Source organism: Mobula birostris, chromosome 7, assembly GCF_030028105.1.
Source record: "Mobula birostris isolate sMobBir1 chromosome 7, sMobBir1.hap1, whole genome shotgun sequence".
Classification (NCBI taxonomy): Eukaryota; Metazoa; Chordata; class Chondrichthyes; order Myliobatiformes; family Myliobatidae; genus Mobula; species Mobula birostris.
The window spans coordinates 137702736-137715941 of NC_092376.1; positions in this window are offsets into that span (position 1 = coordinate 137702736).

Here is a 13206-nt window from a genome sequence, read left to right on the forward strand (position 1 = left end):
AACCCTCAAACTCTGCCTCCCATATAATCCCCCACCTTAAATTCCTCCATATAACTGTCTAGTAGTCTTTTAAACTTCACTAGTGTATCTGCCTCCACCACTGACTCAGGCAGTGCATTCCACGCACCAACCTCTCACTGAGTGAAAAACCTTCCTCTAATATCCCCCTTGAACTTCCCACCCCTTACCTTTAAAGCCATGTCTTCTTGTTTTGATCAGTGGTGCCCTGGGGAAGAGGCGCTGGCTATCCACTCTATCTATTCCTATTATTATCTTGTACACCTCTATCATGTCTCCTCTCATCCTCCTTCTCTCCAAAGAGTAAAGGCCCAGCTCCCTTAATCTCTGATCATAACGCATACTCTCTAAACCAGGCAGCATGCTGGTAAATCTCCTCTGTACCCTTTCCAATGCTTCCACATCCTTCCTATAGTGAGGCGACCAGAACTGGACACAGTACTCCAATTGTGGCCTAACCAGAGTTTTACAGAGCTGCATCATTACATCGCGACTCTTAAACTCTATCCCTCGACTTATGAAAGCTAACACCCCATAAGCTTTCTTAACTACCCTATCCACCTGTGAGGTAACTTTCAGGGACCTGTGGACATGTACTCCCAGATCCCTCTGCTCCTCCACACTACCAAGTATCCTGCCATTTACTTTGTACTCTGCCTTGGAGTTTGTCCTTCCAAAGTGTACCACCTCACACTTCTCCGGGTTGAACTCCATCTGCCACTTCTCAGCCTACTTCTGCATCCTATCAATGTCTCTCTGAAATCTTTGACAATCCTCTACACTATCTACAACACCACCAACCTTTGTGTCGTCTGCAAACTTGCCAACCTACCTCTCTACCCCCACATCCAGTTCGTTAATAAAAATCACGAAAAGTGGAGGTCCCAGAACAGATCCTTATGGGACACCACTAGTCACAATCCTCCAATCTGAATGTACTCCCTCCACCACAACCCTCTGCCTTCTGCAGGCAAGCCAATTCTGAATCCACCTGACCAAACTTCCCTGGATCCCATGCCTTCTGACTTTCTGAATAAGCCTACCGTGTGGAACCTTGTCAAATGCCTTACTAAAATCCATATAGATCACATCCACTGCGCTACCCTCATCTATATGCCTCGTCACCTCCTCAAAGAACTCTATCAGGCTTGTTAGACATGATCTGCCCTTCACAAAGCCACGCTGACTGTCGCTGATCAGACCATGATTATCTAAATGCCCATAGATCCTATCTCTAAGAATCTTTTCCAACAGCTTTCCCACCACAGACGTAAGGCTCACTGGTCTATAATTACCCAAACTATTCCTACTACCTTTTTTGAACAAGGGGACAATATTCGCCTCCCTCCAATCCTCCGGTACCATTCCCGTGGACAACAAGGACATAAAGATCCTAGCCAGAAGTTCAGCAATTTCTTACCTCGCCTCATGGAGCAGCCTGGGGAATATTCTGTCAGGCCCCGGGGACTTATCCGTCCTAATGTATTTTAACAGCTCCAACACCTCCTCTCTCTTAATATCAACATGCTCCAGAACATCAAACTCACTCATATTGTCCTCACCATCATCAAGTTCCCTCTCATTGGTGAATACCGAAGAGAAGTATTCATTGAGGACCTCGCTCACTTCCACAGCCTGCAGATTTATAAATCTCTAGTTAGGCTGCATCAGGAGTATCGCATACAGTTCTGGTCACCCCATTGCAGGAAGGATGTCAAGGCTTTGAAAGGGTGCAGAAGAGGTTTACCAGGACTTTACCTGGATTAGAGGGCATGTGCTACAATGAGAGCTTGGATAAATTCAGATGGTTTTCTCTGGAGCGGCAGAGGCTAAGGAGAGATCTGATAGTGGTTTAAAAGATTATGAGAGGCATAGATAGAGTAGACAGACAATATCTTTCTCCAGGGGTTAATACCAGGGGGCATGCATTTAAGGTGAGAAGGGGCAATTGCAAAGGAGATGTGAGGGGCAAGTTTTTTTACACGGAGAGTGGTGGGTGCCAGGAATGCACTGCCTTGAGGGTTGGTAGAGGCAGAAGAGATTAGCCATTTGATTATTAATTTAATTCATTCGCACAACGCTGTGAGCAGAAGGGCCTGTTCCTGTGCTGTACTCTTCTGCAGTATGTTCTATGTTCTATGTAATATCCCTTCAATGTCTACCAATTATGATCTACCGCACAAAATTTAATCAAATTTCCAAGTACATTTTAGCCATCAGCTTCCTTGATTTTAGTCAAGGGCGCAAGTATACACATTTCTAACATACACAAGCCACTGAACAGGAAATCTGCCTCAATTTGATTGTTTTTTCCTATGAGATCCTTTATCACATCATTAATTAATCCTGTCTCCTTTGTTTAAAGTGAATCTAATGACATCTAGGATAGATATAACAGAATTAATTTAAATATTAATACAGTATAAATAAATTCACATCTAAAAATACTTTACAAATAAATGGCATTCAGAAACTAGTGAGGTAAAATGATTTGGCTTTTTATTTCATTGCTCGGGAAGTTGGAGAATGTCTATTTGATAATTTTTCTTCTGTCGGGCTGTTGGAATGTTATTATCTATTCTAGCTCGAAATTTCAAATTTCTTTTTTGCACAAATTACGTGTGTATATCAAAGTTCAAATTTCAAAATAAATTTTACTAGCAAAGTACATATACAAGGGGTGATTGATAAGTTCATGGTCTAAGGTAGAAGGAGTCAGTTTTAGAAAACCTAGCACATTTATTTTTCAACATAGTCCCCGCTTGCATTTACACACTTAGTCCAGCGGTCATGAAACATACGGATCCCTCCTTTGTAGAAGTCGGCATCTTGGACCTCCAGAAAGTAGTCCACAGCAGGGTTGATTGATAAGTTTGTGGCCTAAGGTAGAAGGAGATGAGTTATTAACTTCAAACTTTCTGCATAATCACTCAAAGAGTTTAACTACACGTGCATGTAATGAGAGCTGTATAACAGCTCTCAATGAGGTGACATCTGCTGTGGACCTTTTGCTCCCACAGGCAAACTAGAGTGGATCTACAAACATAGGTCGCTACTCAGGAAGGAGTTGATATGCTTCTTTCCCAACCTCTCAAAGCACTTGATTGCTGTGGATATAAGTGCTGCTGGGAGATAGTCATTGGGACAGGTTACCATGCTCTTCCTGGGCACCAGTATAATTAAATCCTGCTTAAAGCAGGTGGGTACCACATACTGCCAAAGCGAGAGGTTAAAGATCTCAGTGAACACACCATCCAGTTGATCAGCACAGGTCTTTAGTACTTAAGCAGGTAACCCATCGGGGCTGGATGTGGGTTCACCCCCCCCGAACGCTGCTTGCATGTCAGCTTCAGAGACAAAATCATTGGATCATCAGGGGATGTGAGAGTTCCTGATGGCACCTCTATGTTTTGATGGTCAAAGCAAGCACAGAAGGCATTGAGCTCACGCGGAAGCGAAGCTCTGTCATCTCCAATAATGCTTGATTTAATTTTATGAGGTGATAGTATTCAAGCCATGTTCAGCATCCTTCATTGATTCAAGTTTGGTCTAGAATTGCCAATTTGCCCATGAAATGGCTTTCCTGAGATCATATCTGGAACTCTTGTAACTTTCTTGGGCACCAGACTTGAATGTCTCTGCTCTAACTCTCAGAAAATTTTGGATCTCATGGTTTATCCAAGGTTTCTGACTGGGGAAGATTCTGAATGCTTTTGAGGGGACACACTTGTCTACAGCTGTTTAAATAAAGTCAGTTACAACCATGGTGTGTCATTCAGATTCCTAGATGAGTCCTTGAACATGGTCCAGTCTACTGACTTGAAGCGATTCCATGTCCATTCCTCTGCCTCCTGTGACCACCTCCTTGTTGTCCTTATCTCTGGAGTTTTACTCTTTAGCCTCTGCCTGTATGCAAGGACAGCCAAGTGATCTGATTTACTGAAATGTGGTTTGGGCATGGAACGATGGGCATTCCTTCTTTTAGTAAAACAGTGCTGCTAGTGTGCGAGAATCTTTGATGCTACAAGTTGTATGCTGATAGTAATTGGGAAGAGCTTTCGTCAGACAAGCCTGGTTGAATTCTTCATCTATGATTTGAAATGCATTGGGATGGACAGTTTCTTGTTTGGAGACAGCATCGTGCAGCATCACGAGCATTTGGTTATAGTCAGCAGCTGGCGGTAAACTGTAGCCAGGGTCATGGATGAGAACTCCCTAGATAAATAGAATGGGTGGCATTTGACCAGTAGGTGTTCTAAGTCAGGGGAAAAATGAATTCAACAAAACTGCCACATTGGAGCACCACTGAAAGTTTACCATGACACACACGCCTCCTCTTTTTACCTTTTCCGAATCAGCTGTTTGGCCCACTCTATAAGTCAAGAAGCCTTTGGGTCTTATTGCTGTACCTGGCTTGCTGGGAGAAAGCTGCATTTTGGTCAAGCATAGAATACAACAGTCTCATTTCTCTCCGATAAAGTAATCCTGCCCTCGGGTCCTCAGTTTTGTTTTCCGGTGACTGCACATTTGCCAACAAGATGCTGGGTGGAGAAGGCCTCTTCCCTCTGTGTTTCAGCCTGGATTGAAGCCTCGCTCTCCTGCCTCGCTTCCAGCCATGGCAATGAATCTTCTTCTTCCTAAAGATGTTGTAGCTGCCTGGACTGCCGAGTTCTACAGACCATTATGAGAGCTCTAGGTCATTAAGTTGATTTAAAAGTCTTAAGGGAAGTTACATGCTACAGAACATAGTAAGAGTAATTCAAAACAGGTATATTTAAAGGTATATTTAGAACTATTGTCAGCAGCACATCGTTGACAAGTACAAGAAAATAACCAACTTTTGTGCAAAGAAATTCCTTGATTCTAGTGTCTGACATAGAGCAGAATTAATCCTTTGAGTATAATAAATCATCAAAAATAATATCAGTATTCAGACTTATGGAACTAATACTTGAAACTTTTTATATGTGACCTTCTGAAGTTGCAATTTGCAACTTAGAATCACAAGGCTGTAAAGATAGAAACAGGACTTAGGCTGCACATCTCTATGACATTCATTCATCTATGCTAGTCACTTATGCCTATCTGTACTAGTTCCACTTGCCTGCATTAATTACTTATCCTGCTATGCCTTGCTCATTCATGTACCTGTTTAGCTATCTCTTAAGTGTTATTACTGTTCTTGCCTCCACCATCTCCTCTGGCAACTCATTCCAAATGCCAATTCTGTTTTGATCAAAAATTTGCCCTTCATGTAGCCTTTAAACCTCCTTCCTCACTCATGAATTTGTCTTACTGATTATTTCTTGCCAACTATCAGTGACAAACATCACTGGTTTTTTTTAACACAAGCACATGCAGCTGATGCTATTTAAAAACTGATCGTTCTAAGCACGGTATAGCGTCTAGTGGCCACACAAGACCCTAGTCAAAATTGTTCAGCACCAGTCTCCTTCCTTAATTGAGCAGCATAATGTCCCAAATGAATGAAGGGAATCACAGCTGTTTTACTGTTTTAGTGTTTATTCTTAAAACGTTGTCCCATATAAACAGCTGCCCGAATTAATCAATGACCCAATTGACCGGTATTGTGACGGGATCCTGAATTACCCCTATGAACTGTGCTTTTGAAAAGAGAGAGAGAGGGTTATTTAACATCGATAACTTGTTTATAAAAGAGAGAGAGAGATGAAGACTAACTGTTGGACTGTCACTTTAAGGAACGAGAAAGAACTGGTTAACTGTTGGATTTCTGCTGAAGTGGAGATAGCAACAAGCAGCTCGTAAGTTGCTATGGTGACTGAGGGCATTATTAAATGGACAATTGATGGTATGATTTTCGGCAGGTTGTTGATACTTCTTCAAGGACTTTTGCCTGCTTGCATTTCTTTCACAGAGAGGAAGGAGGAGTTATTTGAATGACAGTTGATGCTCAGCACGGGAAGATAAAATAGGAGGTCAGGTGATAGACCTCAGACACATGTTCTGGACACTGAATGAGCATTGTTGTGCCCGCAGAAAAAGTGGGTTTTGGAGGATCGATCAGCTGGATCGATCCATCGCTCTTGCAGTGGAAGGAGGAAAAGGGTTGACTGGTGGGGGGTTGTCCATGTGTCCACCCTTGCCTGGGGGATAGCCCCACCACAGAAAACCAGTCCCCTTTGTTAGTCACAGTCGGTGACTTTTCAAGGATTTCGAAGGATAATGAGAAGATCGACGGCATCAGCTTACCTGAAGACTCAAATCCCTCCCTCTCTCTCTCTCTCCATCACTACTCAACTCAATACCACGAACCGAAATGATCTGAACATTACTCATCATCGTAAGACTGTATCTTTTTACCCCTAGACTTAAAGAACCTTGGTTTTTCATACATATATATTCCACACTTACTTTTATATAATCATTGCTAACCTGTTTGATTTATCTACCTTTATATTACTGTATTGCGTAGTTACTAATAAATATTATTAGTTTATAGCAATACTGGACTCCAAAGTGTTTTCCATCTCTGCTGGTTCTTTAATCCCGTCACAGGGTTCGTGACAGTATCCATTATATATGTAAAAAAAAAGTGGACCAATCTCTGCAACAAATCACTGCTTACGGGCCTCTAATCTGAGAAGCAACTCTCCATCACCCTCTGCCTCATACAGCCAAGTGAATTTTATAGTAAGTTGGCTAGTTTGTCCTTGATCTAATGTATTCTAACCTTCTGTACGAACCCTTGCATAGTTAACACGTTATGTGAATTATTTAAATCTGCCTCCATAGTAACATGTATTACTTACATTAAATAAAATATTTTTAACTGTGTAGCTCCATAAGTTTGAGCTGTGCTCAATAAACACTGTGTCTTATTCATTAGTTGTAATAGTTGGTCATGGTAACTGCGTTAGTGGTCACAACCTGTTACTCTTTTTCAATTGGTTACCACAATGCTACTTACAATTATTTTAATAATCATTTATGAGACATTTCTTTTTGAAGTAATTTGTAATTCTTCTTTAAGATTTTACTTGGTACCAGCTGTGGTATAACTAATATTCCACTCATTTTACGTTACTTCGCCGGCTAGTGGCGTAGTGTCATCAGCGCTGGACTTCGGAGCGAAGGCTCCCGGGTTCAAATCCAGCCGGCTCTCTTGCACACTTCCCACCCGTACTGGGTTGAGCGTCGAGCTAGCAACTCGGCCTCGTAAAATTGGAAAGCCTGCTATAAAAAACGCCGCCATGTCAACGTCCCGATGACTCCACTTGTAGTTAAGGGCTTCTTCTTCTTCTTTCTTTACATTACTTCTGTTATTCTAAAATTGCTTACAAATTCCTATACTGAAAACATCAATTAATCTAATAGATATAGCCTTTTTGGGAAAATACAGTATTTCAAATTTCCACCATGCTTGTGTAAGGAAGAGTTTCCTAAATTTTGTTCCTTAATAATCTATGTCTAATGTTAATATAATTCCCCTTCTGTATTCTCCCAACAAAGGAAACAGTTTTTTCCTGTACCTATCATAACAACATCTACTTAAAATTAAACTAGTTATCAATAGCCACTGAGCAAATAATGTAAGAAACAGAGGTAAATGTTTCAACTGTATTTTCTAGAAGCAGTGCTTTGCATTTTAATGATCATTCTCTTTTGAACTTTTATCCCTGAATGTGCTCCTCATTTGGATCCATTTTGCACATACTCCTGCTCAATTTAGCCTTTAAAAATCCAATGTTCTTTGCAAAAACCTGTATTAAAATTTTATCAGGGAATAAGAGATTTTTAACATAAATTTCCTTGTAATACTGATGCTGTTTTGTAATTAAATATTGTCTTAGCATATGTGTGCGGTGAACAGAAAATTTATTATACTTTCTATAAATAAAATATCCTGAATCCAGAATCTTTCATGTTTGATAGGTTTTTGGGAAAAAAGCAGGTGTTTTTTCTCCACACAAGGTAAACACAACACGCCACCCCACAAAGACTCCTTACCCCCACTGCTCCCTCCACCTTCCCAAAGAAAGGGCATATATGATCAAATTGGCCAGTGATTGAGCCTTTTCCATGATTGCACCAGTCTTTTGATTAGGTTGCTATGGAATGCCAGGAAAACCGGATGGGAATTCTATATAATTTGATTTTCTTAATATTAGATACTAATATGTTACTAAATAGACAGGAGTTTCCTATTATGAATATATTTCTAAGTAATTTCCATTTTAAAAGCTGACAATATTTGATGATTTTTGTTATTAGTTGTCAGGACTGTCACATCACAAGTTTTGAATTATATTTAGACAAACAAACAGAACATTTGTTGCCATGCATTCATATCTTAGTTTTCCAATGAACATTGGTCCCATCAGATAAATTAATATAAGCATAAAGGAGGAGGCAATTTATGAGTAGAGCACAGAGTTCACTTCACATATTCCTTCAACAGAAAATGTTGATTGAAAAAAATAATTCAGTGCTTTGTGACAAAGGATGGCAAGCTCTTGAAACTCTCTAAGGCCTGTGAGGTATTTATTGACTGGAAATGTAGATCATGGATGACAGAAAGTAACGTAATGTATCATAGGAAGTGAGCCAATTTAAAATAATATTCTTCCTCTAGAAAAATTACTTTGTATTCTGCTACAGGGTGGTATTATGATCCAGTGTTTGTTGCCTAAATTATAATAATGCCTTGCTTCTAATTCCTATATTCTTCATTATTTGAAAATGTTAAATTACCCTTTTAATAATTTAGTTTCTGTACCTGACAGTGGTGATCACTTAGTTCCTTCATGACAGGGATTTCAATGGCATTTTGTTGAGAATGTACTGTACCCAAATTTTTGTTTCATTTGCTTTTTGCGGTGTGTTTGTACCACTGGATTTATAAGTTTCCATTTCACTCCTATGTCGCACAAGTTTCTGCTACCTTTGTTTTTTCTGCCTCTGTTCAAGTGATAGCTTTTCACTCTGGCATAGACATAAATATTGAGAGGCTGTTCAATAACAGACACGCCTCTGTCAGGCATGCTTATACAAGATTGAAAGAAACTAGTCTTTGCATGCATATATATCCAATTTGCAGGCAGAAGTGAAAATGTATAACACCTGCTACCTGCAGTATAGGTAAGGGTATAAAATAAATAACCAGCCCCAGACCATATACAATATTAGCCCCTTTATTTTGAGATGCAAATCCACATACACTATCCTGAAATACTTTATGTAAGCCTGGGTTAATGTGACCATAGCTTTCAGCAAAATCTAAATACTGATTAATTTATGATTCCCAAAGAAACCCTTTCAGCTTGCCAAATGAGGGTAATTCTTATAATAAATGTGTACCTAAATGTGGAGTGGGTGTGATTAACTCAAGTTCCATGAAACCATGGTGAACTACCAGGTGCTTCACCCTCTCCTGCTGATTGCCATGTCCATTCCCCATAAACATGTGTTATAAGTGTTATGCCAATGACTGGTCGTGAATTAGGAAATCGGCTCAAATTATCTTTCTGTTATATTGTATAGATCCCTGTAATGAAGGAACCAAAGGATAACCAGATTAGATGCAAAAGGTGAACCAGTACCCATCATTTTGACTATCCACCTTGATCATAAGTTCAGACTCTACAGCACAGCCCTTCCATTCCCCTTAACAGCCAGTCAAATAATTATAAGAACCTAAAATTCTAGGAAAATGCCAGGGAATTCCCTATATAATTCTCAGGCCCAGTCATTCAATGCAAGAATGAAACTCTGTCCACAATTCAAGAAAGTTGGCTGAGGTAACTCTTTTATTCCTTACAATTTTCATCAGATCATCCTCTCCAACACAATTCTGCATCTTCTTTGTCTTTGTTTCAGCATTTCTGTTATTGTTAGTCTCATCCATGTTTCCATTATTTCCAATCTTGATTTTCGGCCTTTTTAAATGCTCTTCCTTGTATCCTACCTCAGAAGAATATGATGCATTCAACTACTTCTGTCTTCTGCATTTTCGCTCTAAAGCTATCTCCACCTTTCCACTTTCTGGCTTTCTTAAATCAATGCTGAAACCCCGTCTCTGGCCAAGCTTTGGGTACTTAGCTGCTGTCAAATTTTGTTTGATAACATGCCCAAGAAATATCAGATGACACTTTACTGTGGCTCAAGTGTTATGTAAATGCAAGGTATCTTGTGGGTTTCATATCCTGCAAGGGATGGTTACTTTTTTTTCGATTTCAACTCGGGTAAGTCTGAATCTGGTGACAATACAACATATAACTACTCAGACTGAGATTGGGTTATTTCTCAGAGTCTAGCAATTCTGATCAAACCTGGTTTATATCATTCACAATATGCTGGAGGAACTCAGCAGGTTGGGCAGCATCCATGGAAACGATCAGTCAACATTTCCGGCCGGAACCCTTCATCAGGACTGTAGAGGGAAGGGGTAGAGGTCCTATAAAGAAGGTGGGGGGAGGGTGGGAAGGAGAAGGCTGGGAGGTTCCAGGTGAAAACCCAGTAAGGGGAAAGATAAAAGGGTGAGGGAGGGGAAGCAGGGAGGTGATAGGCAGGAAAGGTGAAGAACATAGTATGAACATAGAATTCTCCAACTTCCAGTAATTTCCTCCCCCTCCCTTCCCCATCCCTATTTCACTCTGCCCCCTCCCCCAGTTGCCTATCACCTCCCTCATGGTTCCACCTCCTTGAGCTTTCCCCTATTCCTTCTTCACCTTTCCTGCCTATCACCTCCCTGCTTCCCCTCCCCCACCCCTTTATCTTTCCCCTTACTGGTTTTTCACCTAAGGAAGTCTTGAGTAGACGGGAAACGTAGGCTGAAGAAAAGGTTACTGGATGTACAGTGTTGTTCGTCCTTCGTAGTCGAAGATGACCATGGCTTCAAAGTCAAATGGGAGATTGGTGGCTGTGGGTCCGGAGGTGACTGATGAGGCCAATCCGGGCCCTGAAGGCTCGCCCACATGTGGGACACAAGTGGGTGGGTGCTGTCGTGGCAGTGGATGCTGTTCGGGCCTTGCGCACAGCACGCTTTCGTTGTGCTCAATGATGCGCCTGACTTCAGCTTCACGGGCTCCTGTGGTGATCTTGCTGCGCCAAGCTGGACAGTCGAGGGCAAGTGTCTCCCACGTGTTGATGTCGATGCCCAGGCCTTTGAGGGACGCTTTGAGGCAGTCTTTGTAACTTTTCTTCTGCCCCCTGACTGAGCGCTTGCCCTGACACAGTTCTCCGTACAGCAGCTGCTTAGGCAATCGGCTGTCTGGCATTCTGACCACATGTCCAGCCCACCTGGCTTGGGCTTTCAGCAGGAGGGTGTAGACGCTGCAGAGTCCAGCTGGTTCCAGGATTTCCATGTCGGGGACTTTGTCCTGCCACCTGATGTGGAGGAGTCTGCGGAGACAGCTCAGGTGAAAGTGGTTGAGCTGTTTGGCGTGTCTGCTGTAGACAGTCCATGTTTCGCTGGCGTAAAGGAGGGTGGTAAGGACCACTGCACAGTAGACCTTCAGCTTGGTGGTAAGGCTGAGTCCTCTCTGATCCCAGATGTTCTCACGGAGGCTCCCAAAGGCGGCGCTGGCTTTGGCAATCCTGTTGTTGACCTCAGCGTCTATCTTCACTGCATGAGAGAGTATGCTGCCCAGGTAGGTGAAGTTGTCGACTGCTATTGGAAAATGTAAATGCATATATTGTATTTTCTATGTATTACAGTATTTACTCAACAGTATTTCAGTATACAGTATTTACTCAACAGTATTTCAGTATTTACTCAAATGCATACATTGTATTTTCTATATTTACTATGTAACCACTGCTAGCTGAATAGAGGGTATTCACTATGTAGCCATGACTTTTGACCTAATCACTATTAATTCATGAAGAGAACTAGAATGAAACCAAGTAGAAAGATAACGGTGGCGAGTAAGGTAATGAAATATGTGGTAGTATGTCACAACAAGACTAATTAAGAAATAACTGTGGTTAGGGATGAGGAGACACCTGGTCTAAAATGTAAACTAGGACATAATTAAGTTGGAGAGTAAAACAATGGTGGAAAGTCAAGAGCGCATATATTGATGATATGTAATCACAGGCCGACTAGATATGATAATGTAGCTAAGATAGGAAATTGCTATAAAAAATGTTGTATACAAGCCTTGAGGGGCAGTCAGCTACTAGCTTTCTGATTCTCTCCGCTTTGATTTGCAAATTAAAGTTTAAAACTTCTTGAAGGGTTTTCTGCGTCTCCTTGTCGTTTGTGAGAAACGAGAAACCACGACACTGCCTGGAGGTTCTGACCCTTCACCGTGATGCGCGGCTCCTGGTATGGCTTTCCTGGGGCAGGCTGGTACATAACTTCGGTCTTTTTGGTGCTGATAGTGAGGCCGAAGTTGTCGCAGGCTTGTGAGAAGCAGTCCATTTCACGCTGCATCTCCTGCTCTGTGCTGGCGTTGAGTGCGCAGTCATCAGCAAACGAGAAGTCTCTGATGACAGTCTCTTGCTCCTTTGTAACTGCCTGCAGGCACCTAAGCTTGAACAACCTGCTGTCAGTCCTGTACCTGATGTGGATTCTTTCTTCGTAGTTACGGAAGACATCTGTCAGCATGGCAGAGATTACCATACTGAACAGAGTCGGGGAAAGAACGCAGCCTTGTTTGACGCCATTTGTCACTGGGAAGGCCTCCGACTAGTCACCGTCATCCAGAACTTTCACCATCATACCGTCGTGGAACTGCCGGACGATTGTGGTGAACTTGCTGGGGCAGCCAAACTTCTCCATGATCTTCCACAAGCTTTCTCTGCTGACCGTATCGAAAGCCTTGGTTAGATCGACAAAGGTCACGAAGAGGTCGCTGTGTTGCTCCTGGCATTTTTCCTGGAGTTGGCGCGCAGCAAAAACCATGTCCACGGTCCCACGTTCAGCACGGAAGCCGCACTGGCTTTCTGGGAGCAGACCTTGCTCAAGATGTTGGAGAAGGCGGTTGATCAGGACGCGGGCCAGAATCTTCACCGCAATGGACAAGAGGGAGATGCCTCGGTGGTTGTTGCAAGACTGGCGGTTGCCTTTCCTCTTGTAGATGTGGACTATGTTGGCGTCTTTCAGCTGTTGCGGGACCTATCCCTTTTTCCACATGGACTAGAAGAGTACAGTCAGCTTTTGCATCATGACAGGGCCTCCTGCTTTGTATACCTCAGCAGGGA